Source organism: Wyeomyia smithii, chromosome 3, assembly GCF_029784165.1.
Source record: "Wyeomyia smithii strain HCP4-BCI-WySm-NY-G18 chromosome 3, ASM2978416v1, whole genome shotgun sequence".
Lineage (NCBI taxonomy): Eukaryota > Metazoa > Arthropoda > Insecta > Diptera > Culicidae > Wyeomyia > Wyeomyia smithii.
The window spans coordinates 80,835,770-80,860,027 of NC_073696.1; the positions used below are offsets into that span (position 1 = coordinate 80,835,770).

The 24,258-nt window shown below is 39.2% G+C and overlaps 1 protein-coding gene across 3 annotated transcripts in view; it reads left to right on the forward strand.

The window, feature by feature from the left end:
* LOC129726870 (uncharacterized) overlaps positions 1–24,258 on the forward strand; it is a 131,014-nt gene that overhangs the window by 76,326 nt on the left and 30,430 nt on the right. Inside the window, exon 1 of one of the 3 annotated variants that reach the window (XM_055684049.1) lies at positions 4,587–4,692. The exons of the other annotated variants lie outside the window; for them this stretch is intronic. The gene's annotated coding sequence lies outside the window, so the exon portion shown is untranslated. Of the gene's footprint in view, positions 1–4,586; positions 4,693–24,258 lie in introns of those variants that run through there. 3 annotated transcript variants of the gene reach the window in all.

Below are 24,258 nucleotides of genomic sequence, written 5' to 3' on the forward strand. Positions count from 1 at the left end.
CCAAGGTAATCCCCGAGTTAGACGTGGCCAGTAATGATGACTGTCAGGCTTACTTCAGCTTAGATTGGTTCAAATGTTACACCAAAACATTGTTCCTCAAGCAATCCGAGTGGAAGTGATAGGAATTAGCCTGCAATCTACGAAATAAACCGTGTTTACGCTACCGTAAGCTTGGTGGTCCACTAAAGAAAGTGGTCCATACCAGGTAGTTCTAGCCTGACTTGGAATTTGTAAATGTTTCTTGTGATTCTGATGCAGATAAACTGGATAAGATATTTCCCGATAGGAATTTCTGGAAATCCCTCGAATTTTCGCATAAATTGAGTTTAGCTGACGGGTGGTCCACTAAAGACGTGGTCCATCCAAGGCAGTTTTACTCTATCATCATCAAGTCAGCCTAGCTTCTTTAGTTGTATCTACGGTAATACTACCTCGGATATACCACGTCCTTAGTGGACCACCGGTCAAAAAAACTCAATTATTGCGAAAACTTGAGAGATTTCCAGAAAAAATCCATCAGGAAACATCTCATCCAGCTAATCTGCATCAAAATCACGAGAAACAATTGTGAATTCCAATTTAGTAGCGGACAACTTATCAGATTAACTAAATTTTTCTTAACATAAATCGGAATGTTTCAATGTTTCTGGTGATTCTGAGGCAGATTAGCTGGATGAGATGTTTCCTGATGAAAGTTTTTTGGAAATCCCTCGAACTGTCGCATAACCTGCGTTGATCTGGCGAGCGGTCCGTTGTACGGAAGAGATCCACTATAGGTAAACTTACCCTACATCAAGATAATAAACAGGAGAAATTGGTCTATCCAAGATAGTACTACTCTAGGTGTTGCGAGGTTTCACTTTCGATGTCACAAATTTGAAATATAGGATAGAACTGCCTTGGATGGACAACTTGCTTTAGTGGACCACCGGTCCGATTAGCTTAATTTATGCGAAAACTCAAAGAATTTTCAGAAAACTTCCTTCAGAAAACATCAGTTAATCTGCGTCAGAAGCACGAGGAACATCAATTCATCTCAATTTACATACAGTACATAAAATGAAAATGAAATTTGTACCGGCCTAACAAAAAAAATAAACAGTTTTTCGTCAGGGTGGTGCACTGAATGAAGTGGTTCATCGAAGGTAATTTTACCCTGCATCATGGACGAAAATTTCCTTTCGAAAGAACATTTCCCTTCTAGTTAACTCTAAAGAACTAGGTAAATTAATTTATAGTGTATTCTTTTCTTATAGTGAGCCACTTGTCAGATTACCTCAATTTGCCTTAACATAAATCGGTATTTCATGAAAGTTTCTCGTGATTCAGATGGAGATTGGCTGGATAAGATGTTTTCCAATGCAAGTTTTTACACAATCCCTCGGTCCGCTATCGACAATAGGTTAGTTTTCACTAGTTTCGAAAAAACGGAAAGCTTTTTGATCACTTATGAAGATTGACCTCTTTTACAGTAGTGGCCACCTTGGACCGTAGAGTAAATTAACCTTTAGTGGACCTCTTTCCTATGGTGGACCACACGTCAGATTCACTCGATTTCTTTTTTCATAAACCGGAATTTACAAATGTTTCTCGTGATTCTGGGGCAGATTAGCGTGATGAAATGTTTCCGGGTGTAAGTTTTTTGGAATTCCCTCGAGTTTTCGCATACATTGAGTTAATTTGACCGGCGGGGGTCCCCTAAGAGACGTGGTCCATCCAAGGTAATTTTACCCAATGTTGTCCAAAAAACCATCTCACTTCTAGCAGATCATCAGCGAGTGGAGGATAGCCAAACTACGAGGTATGCTAAATATTCCAGACACATGGATCAGGTTTGTCCTCAACGTTTTCTAGATATCATTATTTTCCCAGAAGTTACATAATTTTCCATTAAAATGTGTGCAAGTTTTCAACCAAATATTGTTCTGTTTGCATGCACCGCATTTTAAAATCTTCCCAAGGATTTAGTTTATTTTACTTGAACAAAAAAGTGAAAATAGTTTAGAGTTTTTTCTACTATTATTTATAATGGGACTGATTTAAACACTTTTTTCCTCAAATATGGCTATTCGTATATATTTTTAGATCACTGAAAATAAAATTGCGAAATTTATAGAAAAGATGTGGTCACGCAGATAATAGACGGTAAAACTAGAAAACACCCTTCCGATATCGTACCAGGTTAAGATTAACAAATGAAGCCAAAAAGAGAAATTGAGCACCGTCGTTCCGCATAGGAGTTTCGATTCGTCAGTAGGCGTGGTTTCAACGATTACACAGTGCAACATTTTTTGCCCTGGCTTCTATGTATGATTTAGTAAGTCAATTGTGCCCCAGTTCCCCTACAACACTAAAATAGATTTATTTCGACGTTAGATTAACTTATTTGAAATCTGTTTAATGTAATATCAAGAGTGTAAGAGATATTCGAAGATACAATAACAAATCGTCATCACATAATCTTTCCTTTTTTGTGGGGCAGGGGTGGCATTTAACTTTATTGAAGACGCAATGATTCTGTCTTATACCTGAAGCGAGATTCATACATAGAAGACAAGGCAGAAAAAAAAGTGTGGCTACGAGCCGTCACACTTAAAATCAACCAGATTTCTGTTAGCGGCCATATTTCGTTTTATTCTTCAGAAGAAAAAAAAACCATGTGAAATAATACTCACTTCTGCTACTACTATTGTTATGAGAAGGAAGTAAATGAATTCTATCACACCGCCGTACAAAAAAAAAGTGAAATCCTGACGCAATCAGCTCCGCTTACTCCAAAGCAAATTAATACTAGTGATATAACTTCTGTAGGTGTGTAAGATGCACAATCAGTATCCGAATTTTGAGAGTGCCTGAGGATAGACGCGCAAAAGGGAACGAGTATGTTTCCTTTTGTTCTGGCAGCAAAAGCACCATCGATATGCTGTGCCGAAGAAAAGAAGTTTGGGGCTGAATGTTATATCAGTATCCATCCTGTAGCTCTCACTAATCGTAAGTGTTCAAAGTGCCTGCATTATTTATAGCCTCTAATGCAACGGAACTGGGGTTACTCGAAAGTAGGTAGTTGTATCTTTTCACAGAAAATGATATGTGTTCCGTGAAAGTTCTCTTCGCCTGTATAGAATATCTGGATGAGTTAAGGGGTAATATCTACCAAAAAAATATTTTTTCTTCGCCATATTTGTTTATCTGCTAAATCATGCTAGAACTATCCAAGAATCAAAATCTACATCGCCCAAGTACAGATCTAAACTCAAAGTTCGTTTAAATCAATTTTTACCGAACAACTTTTATACTCCAAAATCACATTTTTCATTTAATTTGGCGATGCTCGTTTTTCTTTCCATTTCGAGGCTTTGTAAACTAGCAGAAGTTACCTATGACCGTTATCGTGTTTCAAATTTGAAGTATAGAAGTCTCTGCCTCAAGTTTCGACCGTTATAGCGTCTCTACAGAACGTGTTTACTCACAATTTCCCTTTGTTTAGTCGATCAGCCGTTCTCGTTGTGAACATTCTTTGTTTGTGTTTTTCTATACGAAATTTTCTTACGCTATCTTACAGGGGAGGAAGGGGGTGAATTGAATATCTTTCGTAAGAAAAACATTGTTAATGGAGCTGTTCAAAAAATCATGTTCATCAAAGTGTGGACGGTAAAATTCATACAAAGAAAATTACGAAAGGATGATTAACCCGAATTAAGGACAGAAGACGAAAGTATTGTGCTTGCTTCAGGATGATACAACTATAATAAAAATCTATATTTAGTAAATAAAGTAAGATCTTACTAGGGGGAGGGGAGGTATCAAAAATTCTTACGATGTCTTACAAGGGGAGGAGGGGGGATTGAAAAAGTGGAAAAATATGCTTACGTAATTATTGAACGGCCCCTAACCTATGATTAAGGTCGAATCGTGTTAAAACCACAAATAGCCGACTTCGAATTTTCATAGCCACAAGACTCGGAACCATGTTTGTAATTCCACAGCGATCTCCACAGCGATACACAGTGTTCCACAGGCAACACATTAACAATTTCAGAGTCTTGTTCCTTCAAAAATTCGAAATCGGCCATCTATGACCCCTACATAATTCCACCTTCATCCTATCTCCTTTAACCAGATTTTTTTGCTACAAGACATCAGTGCCTTTGTAACCGGTCAAATCCTAATCAATTTCCCTACTTGTGGGACATGTCCCACGGGTGCACCTATTCATTCAACATGGCTTATCTGTTTCGAGCAATCAATACCTTGTGCCTAGCACCATAGCTAATCTAATTTGCTTCTATGATATTTGAGAACATCAAGCTCGCACCAATCGTGTTTAAATCTAATTTGATGGATGCAATCGGATCGCATATCTAATCACAGAGAAATATCAATAGGACAATCATCATTCACACTTATTCATGATTGATTACGGTAATCATTGTGTGGCGCGAATGGTGCATTTTCAACTTGCAGACCGACCTTGCGCTGTGTAACGTAAGATTCTATCTTTCCCCACATTAAACGGCTAGTTTGCTTTGTTTGCTGTCCGGAAGCAAATAATCGCATCCAGCACATGGTACCTAGTGCAGTGCACACGAGAAAGTAAAGTGATTAATCTGCGTTCGGCGAAGCAATCTGTCGTAGTCATTTCCTGTGAGTGTTAATGGTTCGTGCGTTGGAAGAGTCATATAATCTGGAAGCGTAATTATCCAATACCTTAAATTTGGTTTTTTACACTAATATTACTGAAATTGGTCATGAAATTCATTAGAGAAGAGTATGGCCTGATGGTTGATAGTGAAATTTTTCGTTCTTAGGAATTGCCATACGCCGTAGTTTTTTTGCCACCTTAGTTTTAAAACATTCTGTATTTCTTGAGAAATTACAATTTTTTCTTACATCTTCCTATGAACCCTGAACCCGTCCTCAATTAACATTCTCAATTATTCAAACAACCAGCCAGCTAACAAACATTGATGGCACAGTTGCAGGTAATAAAGGAACACCTCAATTTATTCTACCCTTTCCCGAGAGTGAGCAATATTTTTACTGATAAACTTGCAGCTTCGATTCACTATTGTCGATTATATGAACCATGAAAACTAGAGTCGATTCCTCGAAAAATAAACAGGTGCGTGTCTGTGTCTACCCGCTATCACACATTGAATCCAACTTTCTTTACCGTTGGTTTCAACTTTTTGAGCTTACTATATTTATTCACTGATAAGTTATCAGTGAAATTGTCACATCACATTATAGGGCTCTTTCGGACGAGTAGCTCACACTAAATACAATGGCCTTCTTTGTTGTATGAAAGACCTTCTAGTGAATTTACCCCTTTGAAAAAATGTTCGCTCAATCTAGCGATAACATCAATATTTTGGCTGAGCGTTGACTCAGCAATGGGAAAACTAGGTTGCATAAAAATACATCAAGGTTGAGTTCCGTTCCACAAGCGGATAAATCAGCTCCAAATTAATTCGACAGGTCCAAAATTTGCATTTTTATAATATCACTACAAACGCCGGTTCTCATTAGAAGAACTCTATAGCATGGGAGTTTTTTTTATGGTGTTTCCGTAACAGCATAAAAACGGTACTTCTCCAGAGAACTGGCCATACATCAAAGCCTAATGTGTTCCGTAAAGACGACTGCGCGTGCTTCGATGGATTAACAGTGGGAAACCAGTATATTACACAGTGTGGAACCAGACATTAGTGCCAATTTTACTTTGAATTTCCTATTCGCAGACTCATTCACTCCGGTCAACTTTTTATTTTGGTCAGACAATTTATAGCTTTGCATTTCACGACTCCAACAAGGGACCCAAATAGAAGTGTGAAAAGATATTTTGTTATCAAACGACGACAGGTTGTGAAGAATAAACTGCTAGCGTTTTTTGTAGTATTTTGTTATTATTACATAAAAAAGTAGGCAATACCTCTTAGAAAACAAAAATGTAAACCTGAGTAAAAATATTAGTTCAACACCATGTTAATTTAGATGCAACTGTTACTTTGCTGTTTGCATGAAGCTCACGTTGAAACCCAAAATCGATCCAATTTCAGAACCAACTATTTCCGAACCCTTTTTTTATGCAATCATTTGCAAATGTTATTCTAGAGATGATGAAAACGAAGCTAAAGACCGAAACATGCCTGTGTATCAGCAAATCAGTGTGGAACAAAGAAAACAGTAGCTGCCTCAGATTGCTCATTATAATTCTTCTCTATCATCATGATGATGGAATATGTACGACGACAATCAGGCATCTTACGTCATAAGACTGCGATCCCATTCGAAAAATCGTTGATATTCCATCAGTTGCGAACACGTTGTATTTGCTGCTTTTCTTTGTCTGCTTCTCCGAGGCCGAGCATGCATATTTTAAATTGTGCTCCATTAGCATACGAGCTGCGTATACCGAAGATGTCTATGCTGTGAAATATTCACGAGATATACAAAAAAGAACAAATATAATCATGGCTCGTAGTAAAAGACAAAGAGCGATATAGCTTAGTTGTAAATGGTTACGCAATCAAACACCTTTTGGAATTTTAACCACTTCAAGCCTCCTTATCTCAGCCAAAATAATTGAAATCACTGACAAGCTGGTTAATAATTACCTACCTTCCCATAGAGGTACTATGTACTTATAGAGATAACACTTTCGTATTTATTGAAAAACGTTTTGTTTCACTAACTATTGTCAGTTGATTGGACGCATTTTCCAGTACATTCATACAATAATCAGTGATAGCTGATGGAAAATTCTTAATCTATCCATATAAAAAATCAAACTTTGCGCCTCCCTCCAGTCCTACCACCAGATTGTACAGATTCTCCAGTGACATTGCTGTGAGCTTTGAACCAGATTTGTTGGAAATGTTTACCATTTTTAACTTCCTGCTTGCTTCCCGAAAGCACCCGCTTTTCCAGAGACCAATACCTCCCGAAATTACGAATTTCAGAGCCCAGAATGATGTCAGGTCGGGTCAAACATGATGTCAGATCAGTGAAAACAAGAGTTTTCCATCGTCGCTTCTGATGGACGGTAGCAACCGTTTCTGCGGGCACTTTTTTTCAGGAACATTTCCTTGTTTTATTGTACTTACCACTGGTGATGAAAGACCCAAATTTGCTTGCTAAACAAGGTATTTTGTAGGAAAATTTTCGTGTAAACTATTCAGGTGTTACATGTCGGACCATTGTGAATTGTGATATGGGAAAACAATCCTGGAAGTTGTCTGAAATTTTACAGCATGTAAGGTAAGTATGGACGATAATATAACGAACATATGAAAATTTCGCCTAATAATCACAATAAAGTTTTCGAGCATGTGATTCTGCCTTCGAATTTTGTTTGGCGTTGAAGTTAGGGCTTTTTGATCTTGAGTTATTTTAATATAGAACTTCGCTTTGACTTTTGAACTAATCCGTGAGGATCTCCTTTTTTTCGGAATGCAGCATCTTCATTTTTCTATTTTTAACACAGTTCAAAATAATGAAATATTTTAAAATTTATTTGAAAAAAATTATGTAGTCCACTGTTAATATTGTACATTTAGTGAGTATAAAATTATGAAAAATAAAATTTTTAAAAGACAGCTTCATATTCGTATTTTTTACATATAAATTTTAAAAACATATGATATTTAAAAACAAAACACAAAATCAAAATACTACACCACAAAGCTTGAAAACTGAAGAACAAAACCTGAGAAACACAACACCTCAAATTCTGCACAATAATTTTTAAACCCAAAACACTAATGTTCAAGTCAAAACACTACATTTTAGGTTCAGAACAAAGACCCCACACTTGATTTCACCTGCGTTACACTAACAAACTCGGTCCATGACAACTTGTCAAGCGTCTTATACATAGTATACTTGGTACGGGGGCGATGTTTACCAGACCTCAAGGTTCTGTGAAGTCCGCAGTAGGCACGAGTTCCAGCTACGATATTTCTGCGGATTTTCCTGCTGCAGATATTGTTTGACGTTACCAATGATCCGAGGTACACAAATTCGTCAACCACCTCAAACTCATCTAAGTCGATTACAACGCTACTACCTATACGAGCCCTATCGCGCTCGGTTCTCCCTGATATCAGATACTTGGGGTGACATTGCGCATTTCGTTTCGAGCAACTCGAACAAAACTAAATGATCGCTGGGGCGCGTTCTGTTCAGTTTTTCGTGTTTGTTTCGATTTCGCGGGTTAGATGAGCCGCAGGACAAATGACAATGACAGCTTCTTTTAAGCTTAAAGCATAACTGACATTATGTGACCTTTTCGAAAATAGCGAAAATCGTTCGAATCGTGCTGCGCAATGCAACCCTTGGTTTTTGGCGTACTCACCTTAAAACCCACGTTTTCTGTTGCACTTTTCAGCTTGGTGTACTGTTCAGCAACCGCCTGGAGCCTGTCCTTCCGATAAGGTCTACGTCGTCGGCAAAGCAAATTGACTGATTGGATTTATTAAGGACGTGCCCCGCATATTAAAGGCCGCACATTTGAACAATAGGCAGGAAATACCATCGCCTTGTCGAAGTCACTTGCGTCTTCCTAACGAGGTTTCAATCAATACTGTAAACCATCCATCGTAACCCTGATGTGGGCACGTTGTAGGCTATGGTGAAAGTCCGGGCTCAGCTCAATGAGCTCCGTTGTGATCCAGCTGATTTGTTTTTCTTGAGCTGCTTGATAGCATCCTTAACTTCACTTATCGTGAGGGTGGGGGCGGTCTTGGTCCTCTGCCTGTGCACCATTCTGGTGTTTATTGTAGTGCTTCTTTCATCTGTCGATCACCTCACATTCATCCGTCAAGATTTCTCATTCCTTATCCCAAATTTTAATTCGCGGCTTAAAGCTTACGCCAAGAACTTAACAGCTGATGAACTCAGCGAAATATTTTACAAGTTTTAGGCAAAATTTCCAAGAACTTCGGCAAACGAAATGTCCATTCTTACTCAGATCGATGTTTTTACAGAATATTCATTTAAATATTTTGTTGACATTTGCGAAAACTTTGCCGAGTTCGATCAGTCGAGATAAATTTGGTATGTGGAATTTACGTGTTTCTCGAGAACGATACACCTGCTCCATTTCTACACACTAAATCTCTTACAGGCGGCGCTTTTTGTCCCAGAAACGATGGGTCTGCTGTCTCCGTTTCTTTTTTTATCGCTTCATGTTTTGACGAATCCATGAATGCTCGCGCTACATTCTGCTCGTCTCTTGAGGGGCTTCCATGAGCTGTCCCTCATCCGGCAACGCTACCTCAATGCTTTGCACGTGCTTAATGACAACTTCAGGGATGATAGCGGATGTTGTTGACAACCGAAAGTCATTGGTCTATTCTAATCACCAAGTGATACTGGTCGATACACGCAAAAGTTGGACTGTGCGTAACCACATCAAAATTGTGTCTTTCCAGAGTTACGAATGTGTGTTGTTTATAACGAATTTGATGCATTTGATGCGCATTGAATGTTCATTGTATTAGACGGCTCAAAATAAAAACACTTTTGAAGTATTAACCGGTGCTAGTATTGCCATGATGATTTGTACTGGTATTGGTAATATTTTTCAGAATGCTGCTTTCGTTAAAGCAGCGGATTTTTGACCACCCCATAACCGATGTCTACCAAAACACTACGTCATGATGAGTAGAACATGGTGTAACGGTTTGACCAAAAAGTAGGCGCGGGGTGAGTAAGCGTTTTTCCGCTTCGGAGGGTTGGAGATGAAGCATCACTATGCAACAGCGAATAACTTTTTCGTGTTTGTTGATATATCCTCTCTTACTAGGCAATTGAATTCCGCAAATTCAGGTGTTTTAAGTTGGAAATTGTTTCTTAAACTAATGAATATTGATAGCAAGATATGTATCATTGCCATATTTATAATTTAAATGCATCTAAATGATGTATGATGAGATGCGATAATTTTTATACCCCAGTTGTTTATAAACAAACCTACTCGCTGGAATTTTTTTTTTTCAATATGGCCGATTCTGCTTTTGACATATCGTTACACTATGTCTTTATACATCATGGTTTTAATGATATGTGTTTAGTTTCAAAGTACAGGTCGGACTCGATTATCCGGAGTTTTGAAAAACATTTCGCTCCGGATAATCGAACCTTCCGGATAATCGAGCCTTTTTTTTATTTGATTTTTTAATATCTGTCATCTAGAACAGTGAGTTTTCTATCATAATAAATTGTATACAATTCATGTGCCGACAAAAAAAAATTAAAAAATTGTCTATAGACTGTTTGTCGGCATTTGTTATACATATATGCGTAATAATAAATTATGTTTTATTGATTATCTCGAAGATGTAAAAACAAACACTCATTTTTTTCCATTTCTTGAGTGATCTATAACGACCTAGACACTCGTTATGGACTACTTTGTGGATTTCAAGTCGTTATTAATTTCGCTTGATGAGTTTTGGTTCCATAATCCGAGAGTATCCGGAACAGAACCGGGACAGGCCTGCTTGCGGTTCTAAGTACTGCAATGATCATGGCCATTATATTACAGGGATATGTTCCTACCATAATTCCGAAACTGGTTCACTAATAGCGGTTGTCCTCATTGGCAACAAAAAACCATAATATCTTGATTTTGGAAATTATTGAGTAAGAATTGGTTGAAGGAACGACAAAAAAGCTGCCAAAAACAAACTGCCTAAGCGGAACGGGGCTTGTACCGCTACAATTATGAACAACCTCGAACCTCCCAATGACCCGGAAGACAAAAGTACGTTATAGAAATACAGAAACAAACAATACTCCGGATAATCGAACCATTTTCTCCGGATAATCGAGCCCCGGTTAATCGAGCCCCCGGATAATCGAGTCTCCGGATAATCGAGTCCGACCTGTACTGTATTCCACATTTGAAGTTCTGTCTTCTCACTATTCAATAATTTAAGAAACAATTTTCGACTTAAAAACCTGAATTTGCAGTATTCAATTGCCTAGTTAGTGAGGATATATCAACAAATACGAAAAAGTTATTCGCTGTTGCATAGTGATCCTCCAAAGTGAAAAAACGCTTCCTCACCCAGCGCCTACTTTTTGGTCAAACCGTTACACCATGTTCTACTCATCCTGATTAAAACCAAACCGAAATCGTAGCCAAAATATAAAGCTTCAGACTAGAACACAAAACCTCAAAACTAAAACAACTGACTGTTTGGATGACCAGAAAACTCTTCAAGATAATCGAGAACAAACATCAGGTAGCAGATAAAGCATGTTATATATATTTCAAATATTTTCCTGTGTTTATGTCACTTTATGGTTCCTATCTGTTAAGACAAATGAATAGTTAATTTAAACAATGAAAATCAATAATGAAAAGTACGGTACTCTAAAACTGTGAATTATATTCAAAATATCAATGGAAAAACATGATTTAATGTAACGTAAATACAATATAACATAACGATTTGAAAAAAATTGCGTTATAACGAAGAATACCTATAATAATTATCAGGATACAAACCCTTAACACAAAAAGAGAGAAACTCTACGCTATGAAACAATTTTTAAAACGCGAAAATATAACTTCGAAACTTAAACACAAAACCAGACGATAAAAGCATCCTGAGCTCTGTTTCTGACTGATCTCTTCGCTTTTTCTAACACCTCTTATCTACTTTATGTTCAGAGATCCATAGTCTTCGGTCCAGTAACCTTCTCTTTCATATAGGCTAATCATATAAGCGTCCCCTCGGCTTGTTCAGCTATTGAAGCCTACAAACCAAACAACGCTCAGGCTCGACAGGATCCAAGTCGTCTATACCCGCATTCCGGTAGGTAAATGGCTGGGCAGTGCTTCATGTACTTGCAGACATAAAATAGACCCCATTGCGCTCTGTAGCATCCTGCCCTCCAGCTGGCCCTATCGCTTTCTTCTCGTGGTACCAGCCGTGATACGAGTAACGAGAGAAGCGAAAGGGAGAGCTGATCTCCTCGAAGAAAAGCCCATCCTTTCTGAGCGTCTGTTTCCCAGGTTAGGGGCGGCTGACAACAGCGTCTGACTCGAAGCGGGCGGTTGAATTATGAAACGTGTTGTCTCGAACGCTATAGCTAAGATACGTACCTTACCTTACCAGTCAGCTCCAGGCCGAAGTGTCCTTTGCTATTCGAAGAAGTCGGGTCCATTCAACTCGGTCCATGGCTGCAGCTCGCCAGCCATGTCATCTGCGGAGGCCCCGCAGGTCGTCTTCCATTTGATCGAGCCACCTTGCTCGCTGCGCGCCCCGTCGCCTCGTTCCAGTCGGGTCGTTATCAAGAACCATTTTCACCGCGATATCGTTCGACATCCTAACGACATGCCCAGCCCACCGTAGTATCCCGATTTTCGCCGTTCGTACGATGAGTGGTTCTCCCAGCAGCTGATGCAACTTGTGGTCCCAATTATCGCAGGAGTTCCGCAAGGTTCTATCCTGGGTCCGGTGTTGTGGAATGTCATGTATGACGGAGGTTGAAACTCAAGTTCCCTGTAGGGGTTTTGATCGTCGGCTTTGCAGACGACATAACGCTGGAGGTTTACAGCGAGTCCATCGAGGAGGTCGAGTTGACGGCCGCGCACTGTATACGCAAGGTCGAGGACTGGATGCGCTCCAGGAAACTGGAGCTCGCGCATCATAAGACAGAGGTCACGGTTGTGAACAACCGTAAATCGGAGCAACAGGCGGTGGTCAGAGTCGGAGACTGCACCATTACCTCGAAGCGATCTCTGAAGCTCGTGGGGGTTATGGTGAACGACAAGCTCACGTTCGGGAGTCACGTTGACGATGCCTGTAAGAGGGCCTCATCGGCTATTGCAGCACTATCTCGTATGATGTCCAATAGCTCAGCGGTTCATGGCAGCAAGCGAAGACTTCTTGCCAGCGTGGTTTCGTCCATACTTAGGTATGGTGGGTCAGTGTGGTCCAGAGCGCTAGGTACTAACAGTTACCGTGGTAAACTGGAAAGTACCTACAGGACAGGCTCTTGTGCCTGAAAGTTGCGAGTGCGTATCGTACGGTGTCATACGATGCAATCTGTGTCTTGTCCGGCATGATGCCAATCAGCATCGCCATCAAGGAGGACAGAGAGTGTTTCAACCAACGTGACACAAGGGGCATACGAAATACCAGAAGGTCATTCTCGATGCTCCGCTGGCAGCGGGAATGGTCCAACTCCACAAAGGGCAGATGGACGCACCGACTTATACCGGAGATATCCGGCTGGGTCGGGAGACGACATGGTGAAGTGAACTTCCACCTTGACACAAATCCTGTCAGGCCATGGTTGTTTCAGGCAATATCTGCACAGGATCGGACACGTGGGATCCCTCATGTGTCCCGAGTGCGTGGAGGAGCAGGAGACTGCTGAGCATGTCTTCTTCGTATGCCCCCGTTTCGTAAGAGCGAGGAGCGACAAGATGGCTGTGAGCGGGCCTGGCACTACTCCGGACAACCTAGTCCAGAGGATGTGCGTCGACCCGGACATCTGGAACGCGGTCTGTGCGGCTGCCTCTCAGATTGTCCTGGAGCTGCAACGTGTGTGGCGAGTCAACCACCAACACGCCAGTGGTAGCTAATCACCAGTCTCCAGGTAGTTTGCTAGGAGGTTATAAGAGTAAAGAGGGTGCATCACTTACTTACTTAACCGTCGTCCCGGGAAGACCAGGGCTGGAGACTGGAGGGTTTTAGTGGGTCGGGACTCCCCTAGTCTCATCCCCACACCCTGAGATCTCTTCTCAGCTGTCTGTTCGCAGATTTCCCCGCCACCTTTAAAAAAAAGGCGAAGCCAAAGAGCTGAACAGACTTTCTTAAAATCGTGCCACCTGTGTTATAGCTAAGATGGCAACCCCATTCAATAAGGCAACGTACATAAACAATGAGATAACGAACAATGAAAAAAAAGTCTCGGATTATTCGGCACGGCCGAATACAACAAAAAACGGATCTCGAGCTGAAACTCGGTACCTGGAACTGCAAATCGTTAAATTTTGTTGGCGAAGACAGAGTGCTGCTTGAGTAGTAAAAACCCCCAAAGTTTGATATCGTCACTCTACAGAGGATTTATCGCAAAAGTGAGAAAGTGTGAAGAGTCTAAAGCGGCAAAGCCCAGTTTTACCAGAGTGATGGAAACCTAACGACGCGGGAACGGGTTTGTACGTGCTGGGCAAAATGCAGAATCGCGTAATCAACTGTAGGGTGTTTGCTGAGAATTAGAAGTCGTTTCTTCAACTACAGCATCATCAACGTAGACTGCCCGAAAGGAAGGCAGGCCTAACGAGAAGGAATCGTTCCACGCGCAGTTGGAGGTAACATACGACAGCTGCTCACCACAACACATCAAGATCGTTGTCGGGGATATGAACGCCCAGTTTTGTAGAGAAGTGATGTATAGACCGGTAATAGGGTTTCACAGCCTACACATCGACACGAACGACAACGAGCAACGGTGCATCAACTTCACAGCTTCACGAGTCGTTGTGATTAAAATCCTAACTCATAACACGTTGATTAACGAACCGGTGCCAACGGCTTTACTTCCTCATGCGATGGAAGGCGTGATTCCAGAGATTTTTTGCCTCAGAGAATCTCTTGATGTCGGCTAGGGTTAAATCTAGACCAGTTGGGTTGATTGTGAGGGGATCACCCTACAACCATCAACATCTTTATCGGCGCACATAGGAGTATTTCAGTCAAAAACCTGTTCAAAATGCGAAAAAAATAATTCAAGTGTTCCTCGTGCTATTGATCCTTTTTGGATTCTCTGATACTTACTACTTTGTATGCAGGCCATCTTGAAATTATCTGAGTTGTTTACAAACTACAGTAACTATCATAATCTTGTTATTAATTAGAGCCAATGAATAAGTCACAAATTGTTGTACGAAAACTATAAACTACCACATGTTATTATAACTTTAAAGTGATTCTTGAGCGTAAATTCAATATGGGCGGATACAACAAAGGTATGTTAAGTAAATTTGTGTCGGTGATGTGTTGTATAGGTTGAAAAATCTTGTTAAAAACAAGGCATTGTCATACACGTGTTTTTCAGTTTCTTTTGATCGACAATTTTTTTACAATAAAGAATTTTTGTTTGGGTTCCCAGCAAGTCCCAGCAAAAACTCACCAACCATTGGAAAGGTTATGTGTTTCTCAATAAGTACCAGAAAGAAAATCTGCCCCATGCTCACCCATTCGTAATTGCGACCAATGCGAAGTTGGAACATTCAGATTTGCTGAATTTTTGTTTTTATTGAAAGAGTGCATTTATCATGACTTTGTCATACATCGATTGTAAAAATTTGATTAGTTTTTTTTTCAGGTTTTGTGATAACTTGTCGAGAAATCCCTATTCGGATTGATTGCGCAATGCTATGAACATTCGATAATTAAAAAGTTCCTGATTCTGGAGGAAAAACTTAAAGAAACCCTCAAATGTCACCACAAAAGATCGAAATAATGATCGAAGGGTAAAAGTCTCACAAAAAAACCCAAATGTCCTCCAAGAAGCACATGGTCTTAAGATGTCAACAGAGTCGCTTCAAAAGTTAGTTTATATAAAATTGACAGCTTCGAAATATGACAAAACTGGTAAAGCTCAACCATAATGTTGTAAAGTTGGTCGAAAGCTTCGCATTTATGTCGTCCAAGTAAAGGATAGATGGCAGTGATCGAAGCAAGAGACGCAAAACGCAAACGAGAAATTGTACCATTGGATGAGTTGAGTTACGCAGTTCCCATGACTCAATGATCTACTGGGAGCACTGCGGTTTCCAACATTATTAAGACCATTTCAGACGATCCTTTGTAAGCGAGTGATTGACAAAAACCTAAATTAATCCACCTAGCGGTCAGACCCAGCCTTTCTCATTCAAACTTTTATTTGTAAAAATAGATTTACATGAACGCTTCAGTCCAAAAAGGTATGTCACTTTTTAGGTTCTAAAATATTGATGTTGTAATCTATACATATAAAAATGTAGTCCGGTCTGTCTGTCTGTTTGATCCATATAGGCTCGAAAACTACCGAACCGATCGACGTGAAAATTTGTATGTAGGGGTTTTTGGTCCCGATAAAGGTTCCTATGATAGTTTGAGACCCCTCCCTCTTCTGGAAAGGAGGGGTCCAATACAAATGAAACATACGTTTCTGCACAACTCAAGAACAAACCAAGCAAATGAAACCGAATTTAGCATGTGGATGTTTTAAAGGGTAATAAATGTGTCCATAATGGTTCGACGCCCCTCCCTCTTATGGAAGCACATGTTACTGCACAAATTTCTGCACATCTCGCGAACTAATCAACTAAATGGAACCATATTTGGCAGGTGAATGTTTTTAGTGGTAATAAATATGTTCCATAATCGACCTCAGGCAACATTTTGGATATTGTTTTTGGCACATTTTGCATGTGTAGGATAAGTTCAACGATACACCGCGCCCCAGTGCTGAGTCGAGAAAATTTCCAGTTCAAAAAGATCCTCGACATCGCTAACCACAGAGCCACGGGGACCACAAGAAAGATACACAGGAGCTAAATTCGACCACAGATACCATTTTGAATTCTAATATGGCGACTTCCGGCTACGGAAAACCAGCAGCAAACGACCAAATACCACCCAATATGGTTATTTTCGGAATCGTAATGATGCACTGGAGCCACAAATCGACTTCAGACACCATTATGAATTGTACGATGGCAACTTGTGGTTTCTGGAAAACAGCCAAAAAATCGGCCATTTCCGTCTAACATGAGTATCTCCGGATCTAGAATGATACACAGCAGCTAAAATCGAAAATGATCAAATTACACCCAACATGGGTGTTTTTTCAACCAGAATGACGCTCAGAGGCCAGAAATTATATTAAATACCATTTTGAAATCCAAGATGGCGACTTCCGGTTTGTGAAAAACAGCCTAAAATAACCAAATTCCATCCAATATGAGTATCTCTGGAACCAGAATGATGCAATGAGCTAACAATTGACCTCAGACACCATTTTGAATCGCTAAATGGCAACTTATAGGAAACAGTCGAAAATGACCAAATAATACTCAACATGGATATTTCCGTAATCGAGATGATGCATAGAAACCAAACATTCACCCTTGACACCATTTTAAATTTAAAGACGACCACTGTTAGTTTCTGGAAAACAACCAAAATAACTAAATACCTCCCAATATTGGTATTTCCGGTGTTAGATTGATGCCAGAAAATTTGCAGAAAATGACCGAATACCACCCAATATGAATATATTCAGAATTAGGGCGATGCACAGAAGCCAAAAGTCGAGGATGTTGTCATTTCGATAAAATCAATAAAACCGATAAACCAAACGATTTGTATTTTGACTTTGATCATATCCTATGGCCGATTCGTCGTGCATTTGCAGACTTTGAACACATCGCAAGGAATCAATGACTTTGGAACGTTCAAATAGTACAAAACCACATTTAAATTATATTGAGGCCACATAAATATATCAATCAAAGCAGGTATAGTTTTAAATAGTCTTTGAATTTCTTTTCTTTCCATAACTTTTGAGCCACATATCATATTGTTATGAAGTTTGTTATTTGTAAGTTCGAGAGATGACTCGTTCGTATGACTCTAGTTATGTTCAAATAAGTGATGTGAAATAATAGACTTTCATTGTTTTATTAACAATTTAATACATAACGGTGGCTTAAATCAATTATGATCAAATGAAATGGGAACGTATAGGGCAGCCAAACTTTGAAACCACGTGTTCAATCATAATTCATCAGTTAACCCTTAACTAGCCCGCTCATTTGATAATAATATTGATCAAATCGGTTGTGTAGTTTTTGAAATAATGAAGTTTCGTGATTTTCACATTTCAGTACTTTACAGACGAAGTTACAGTCCGATTGCAGTAAAATTCAATAGGGTGTTACGAGGCAGCTAGACTTATTAGTTGACACAAATTTTGTGGAAATCGGGTCAGCCGTCTCTGAGAAAAGTGAGTGAGTTCAAGTAGTCTTTGGAATATGTTCCTTTTCATAGCTGGATTTCACATTTTTAAACATAACAGGCAAAGTAATAGTCCGATTGCAAAACAAATCAATAGGGTCTTATGGGGCAACTAGACCTTCTATTTGACACTGATTTTATGAAAATCGGTTCAGCCATCTCTGAGAAACATGAGTGAGATTAAGTAGTCTTCAAAACACGTTTTTTGTCATAACTTTTGAACCACAAGTTCAATCTTTATAAAATTTAAAAGTTAAGAGTTTTTCAGGTGGCCCGTTTATTTGGAATCAATTCTGTTCAAATTGGTTGTGTAGTTTTCGAGATAATGATGTTTCATGATTTTTACATTTTGAAACATAACCTCTAAACTAAAAATCCGATTACAATGAAATTTAATAGGGTCTTATGGGACATCAAGACCTTTCATTTGCAATTAATTTCATGAAAATCGGTCCAGCCATCTCTGAGAAAAGTGAGTGAGAATTAAAATCTGCACATACACACACACATACACACACACACACACACACACACACACACACACACACACACACACACAGAAAATGCTCAGCTCGTCGAGCTGAGTCGAGTGATATATGCCATTCGGCCCTTTGGAGCACTTTTATACTTTCGGTTTTGCAAGTGATTGCTATACCTTTCTAGGAGAAAGGCAAAAAGTATTCACCAGAACAAGATCTTACTATATTTGTACTTTTTAGAATTGCAGAGTAATAGCAGATAAGTTGTTATATCACTGCTAGGTGATTAAATCTTGATGAAATCTTGTTAATAATAAGTTTTTATGTCTTATGTTAAGACACATTTGTTATCTGAAAACTCATCAGAATAATTTTGGCCAGGTTTTTGCTCTACGTACTCCTATGTGCGGCGGTGGGATTCGAACCCACCAGCGAGGTTGGAAGAGATGTTATCAACTACGCTAGGCCCCCGGCCAACAAATCAAACTGACAACTTTTTTTTTGACGGCCGGTTATTCTACAACTTAACAAATATACGCTCCCTTTGGAGGGCGGATATAGACTCAGACCAACATTTGGGAGGAAGAGATACTTCCAGAAGAATGGATGGAAGGATTTGTATGCCACTTCTATAGAAAGGGCGATCGGCTACAATGCAGCAACTACCGAGGCATAATGTTGATTACGTCGCCTACAAAGTCCCCTCCCAGATTATGTTCCGCCATCTTTCTCCTCTACCAAAAGCTTCACGCAAGCACGTGCTACTACGGATCAAATCTCCACTTCGCGGCAGATCCTTCAGAAATACCGGAAGTACAATATGTCCACACATAGGGAGCTCCGTAGCCGCAAGGTAATAGAGTCCGCTTTGGTAAGCGGGTGGTCATGAGTCCGAATCTTAGTAGAATCAGGCCATTTGGTTATCAAAGGACTTTGAGCATGGGTTGATACTCAGGCTCCCCACCACGTACCCTTCCTCCAATCTGGATTCTACAGTACCTCTGTTGACTTTTCTTCTAACAAGAATAAGTCCCCAGTATAATAAAACTGGTGTGAGTAACATAAAATTCTCTCCAGGGAATTGTAACTAGGCGATATTTTTAGGATGGACAGAGGCTCGGTATAGTGGAACATAAGCTTCAAACGGAAAGGTGAAAAAACTTACATACAAGCACTGATATGAATGATAAGCGTATCACTTACTTCGATAGTGTTACTACTAATAATATGAAGTGCGGAGTACAGAAAATACCTGGGTAATATCACATTAGATCTAAGCTCTGGTCGCAGTGATGAGTCCACACAGAAAAAAAAAAATTCCCACACATCAAGTCTTCGTGGACTTCAAGGCAGCGTATGATACAGTCGATCGAGACCAGCTATGGCAAATAATGCTCGACTACAGTTTTCCAGATAAACTGACACGACTTAATAAAGCTAAGCTAGCTGTTAGAGGAGATGGACTCTCCTGCACATAGTTCAACATTGTTCTTGAGGGTGTAATCCATTGAAAAGAAAGAAAGGCGCGATTCGCAGCAAAGGCGGTCACCTCATAGGCTTCGCAAACGACCTCGATGTTATTAAGAGAAACTTTGCGACGGTGAAGGCAATCTACGCAAGACCAAAAGTGAAGGCCAGGAAAGTTAGACTAGAAAATTAATGCGGTGAAAGCGAGATATATGAAAGCGAGAGGCTCGAATAAAACCAACACTCGCCTCTCTTGGACGGTGATCATGGACTTGGGTATATTTGGGATCTCTGGTAACCGCCGACAATAAAACACGTAAAAAGATTCAACGACGTATTTAAGCTGAAAATTGGGCCTACTTTGGCCCTCGCTAGACGCTTAGAACCAGGAGCATACGGTGCCGCACGAAACAGGCGATGCACAAAATTCTCGGCCGTCCAACGGAGATAATGGATAAGAAAATGCCCCGCTCTCTACAAAACATGTTCAACAACAAGGGTTCGGTAAGTCAGCGAGAAGCACCCAAAAAGTTCCGTTGATGGAAGCAATTCACTTGCAAGACTTCAAAGAAAAACAAAATAGTATGTAGAAAGAAAACTCCATCCCGATTAAAATCTCTCACATGCCAACTTTAGCTCCATTGCTTGATAAGTCTCGAGTTATGCGGAAATTTGTGTTTCATTTGTATGTCCAAACCTCAAACTAGGAAACAAATCCGGAATATGGGGCCATCCGCATACCACGTATGAAATTTCAAAACTGAAGCTCATTGAATCAAATTAGAATACAAAATTGGAAATCACAGCACGAACCTTTAAGCTAGAACATAAAATCTCGAAACTAAAACAGGAATTCTCAAGACCAGTACACAAACCACCTGAATTACAGTAACCCATCTGAACGCAAATCTAAATCATAAAAATTAATCCACCTAGTGGTGCAGAAACCTTTGTTATACTAACTATAATTGTATACTTATTAAGGCCAGTAAATCACAAATCATATAGCAACGTAAATTTAATTTCAATTATGAATAAAATGAATTCAAAAGATAGTTTTCAGAAGGTGAACCAAAGACGATCTTTGAACTATAGCTTGACGTGGTTTTCGCAAATATTATGGATGTTATCACTGAAGTATATGAGTCTTATTTAAATGCTGGATAGAAGCAACATATTTTCTTAAATAAACAGAAACAGTAAACAGTAAATAGTAATAGATAACAAAGATGCTGATTTCATACTAGAACAGCAAATATGTATGTTAGTTCGAGGCAGTTCTAATTTTTCAAATCCCCATAATCCAGGTTTGAATACCACATTCGCAATATTTTCAGAAATCGCAGGACCTAGAATTATGAAGCAGCATCAAGTCTTTTTTACGAATTGAAGCAAACTTCTACTAACCTCAGAAAAACAAAGAAAAAAATATAACCATTGACGAAAGTTGTCAATTCAATTCTAACTCAAATGCATAATCTGAAAATGAAGGTTTTCGCGACATTTGAGAGATTTGGATTTTCGGAGTGTAGACGAGAACATTATTCTTTTCGAAGGCCTAGGCTGTACGATAAAATCCGAAATAAAGACTTTATAAAACTTTTGCGATAACGAGAAATGGAATAACATATTTGCACTTGGTCTTAAATTAGAAACCAATATTTATATCTTATATGAGCGTAGTGTATCATATCATAGGAATAAGTGACTTTCCACCTGCGCACACTAGTAAACGTGTATAGCCATGTAAAGTTGCTTCAGTTTCATCCAAACTACAAATGATCGCATCTCGATGTTCACAATTTTTTAAATTCTTGGTCACGAGATAAAAGTATACTTAGAACCTAATATTAAACATCAAATAAAAGTTCAACTGAAAATTTTTTCAGCTGTTCAAAACGTAGCATTGCAAACAAAACAGCGATTTTTTATGTTTTCTGCATCTGCAATATCTGCATCGCTAATTGTGTTACATTTGCACACTGTGGGATTAGGTTCTGCTTCAATGCTCCCCGAAAGCTGTAAAAGCTTCTTATTTTTCGCTAATCTGGGTTCAACGTACAATTGATTATATATTTCAAAGAAAGTGTGGACGGAAGCTTCGCAAGCAAGAGAAGAAGCTAAGTAAGTATTGCAATTTGATCTTAACGCACTACGAAAAGTGTAAAAAACATGCAAAGTTGTCGATGATTGTTGCTTTCCTTTGAGAAATAAATAGCGATACGAAAAAAGAGGGATAGATAAGAAGGAAAAGCATGGAGAGAGAGATAAATAATAACCAATAAAAAATCGCACTCAGTATGATTTTCAAAGAGCTCCGGGGCTTTCATTTGAGCATGCGAACATCAAAATCGGAATATGCGTACTGTAAAAAGGGTGTTTTTTTAGTTATTTTTTTTTTGTTCGATTTTGATATACTAAACATATAAACAACATATTTACACATACATACATACAGGCACACATTCACATACATACAGAAAATGTTCAGTTCGTCGATCTGAGTCGATTGGTATACAACTCATGGCCCTCCGTGCCATTCATTTTGCCCTAAAAGTTAAATGTCTCATATAAAAAATACTCTTTGATCAATAATTCAAAATCTAAGCCACTAATCAAAAATCCACTCGGTAGCATTCTGGGGGACCACAGTAGCTTTCGTTCGCGTATAAGATCATCAAAATCGGATATTGCGTTCTGTAAGAAAGGTGCGTTAGTATTTTGCGGCACATACATACAGACAACATACACACACACACACACACACACACACACACACACACACACACACATACACACGAACAGACATTGCTCAGTTCGTCGAGCTGAGTCGAATGGTATATACGGTTCGGTCCTCCGGATCTTGGATCTATTTTGCGTTTTTCGACCGATTTTATAACCTTTGTTTAGTATAACAAAGGTAATAGTATAACAAAGGTAAAAATATCTTAAGTTTAGAATACAAAACCTAAATACTAGGAAGCTAAGCATAAAACCGATGATGTATAAACTCAAAACCTTAAAACCAAGACACGAAACATCGACTGAAGCACAAACTTGGAAAAAAATGAACAAAAATCTTTACAAAATCTCAACACTTCATTAAAACAAACAAAAAGTTTCCACACAAAGAGCACCGCAGCTTTGGGAGTCAAAAGTTAGAGCCTGTTTGTGGGAACATACCTTCCGCCAGGCCCAGATTTTCTTCCGACCTACCCGATCATCCATATCACCACTGACCCAGATCCCAGCACATTAATTTCATTGGACCAATAATAGCTTGGTAGAATGTTCATATCGAAATGAAAATCAAATTATAATAAGCTGTGAATTATATTGGACCGGGGTTCTTAATCGTGTGGCATAACATTAACATAATTGATTCCTATGCTTTTAAACTTTTTCGATCGTAGCACCACCGGTTCCGTTCAGTTGTGCATCGGACTGGAAGCTTTTAAATTACTGAAAGTAATTCCATTGATTCGCCCAGTGGAGGGGGCTCCGCTAGAATGTTATCCGATTATTTTTTGCTATCATTCATCTGGAACTCGGTTCGTCAAAATCCTAGTATTAGCATGAGTTTGGTCAACAAAAATCTGTGCGAATGGTTCGCCAGGAATTTGCATCCTTTTTCGGTTGACGAGATTTATGCACCGCAGAAAATGTTTTCCTCTTCTACTTCTACGCTGTCGATCTAATCTGCTTATGGTGAGGATTTTACGCGTACTTTTTGCTTTCTCTATCATCCCTTATCATCCCGTTCGTTGATTTGCTCGATTAAGATATATACGTTGCAAATATTTCTTCAACGGACGACTGATCAGAGGTTCTATGGAGTGTTATCAGTTCCAATGGACTAGGTGTTGACTATGTTAGCATTTGTTATCAGATTTGTACAAAAAATAGCCTGGACTAAACTTGAAGCAGTTATTATACAGCTATGCTTAAAAAGTCAGTTTGTTGAGAAATAATATCATGGCTGAACAATCGAACAAATAAATAACCCTTTAACTATAGCAGGGATTTAACAGCAATTCACTCAGCACCCTATCAGATTTCAAAGAAATTTTGGTAATTTGTTCAGTAATTGTAGTAACTTTGCGTACACTCTGGGCGGCTGAGAACATTCTGGGCGGATTTTTAAATATTTTATAAGCTGTAATTTTCACTAGTTAGGCAATCTAATTTAATGACTATTATGACACATAATATCGTACAAAAATTGGAATACGAGTGACGGTTTCGAAAGCAGATGTCTGATTTTTGTTGTTGAAGTTTTATGT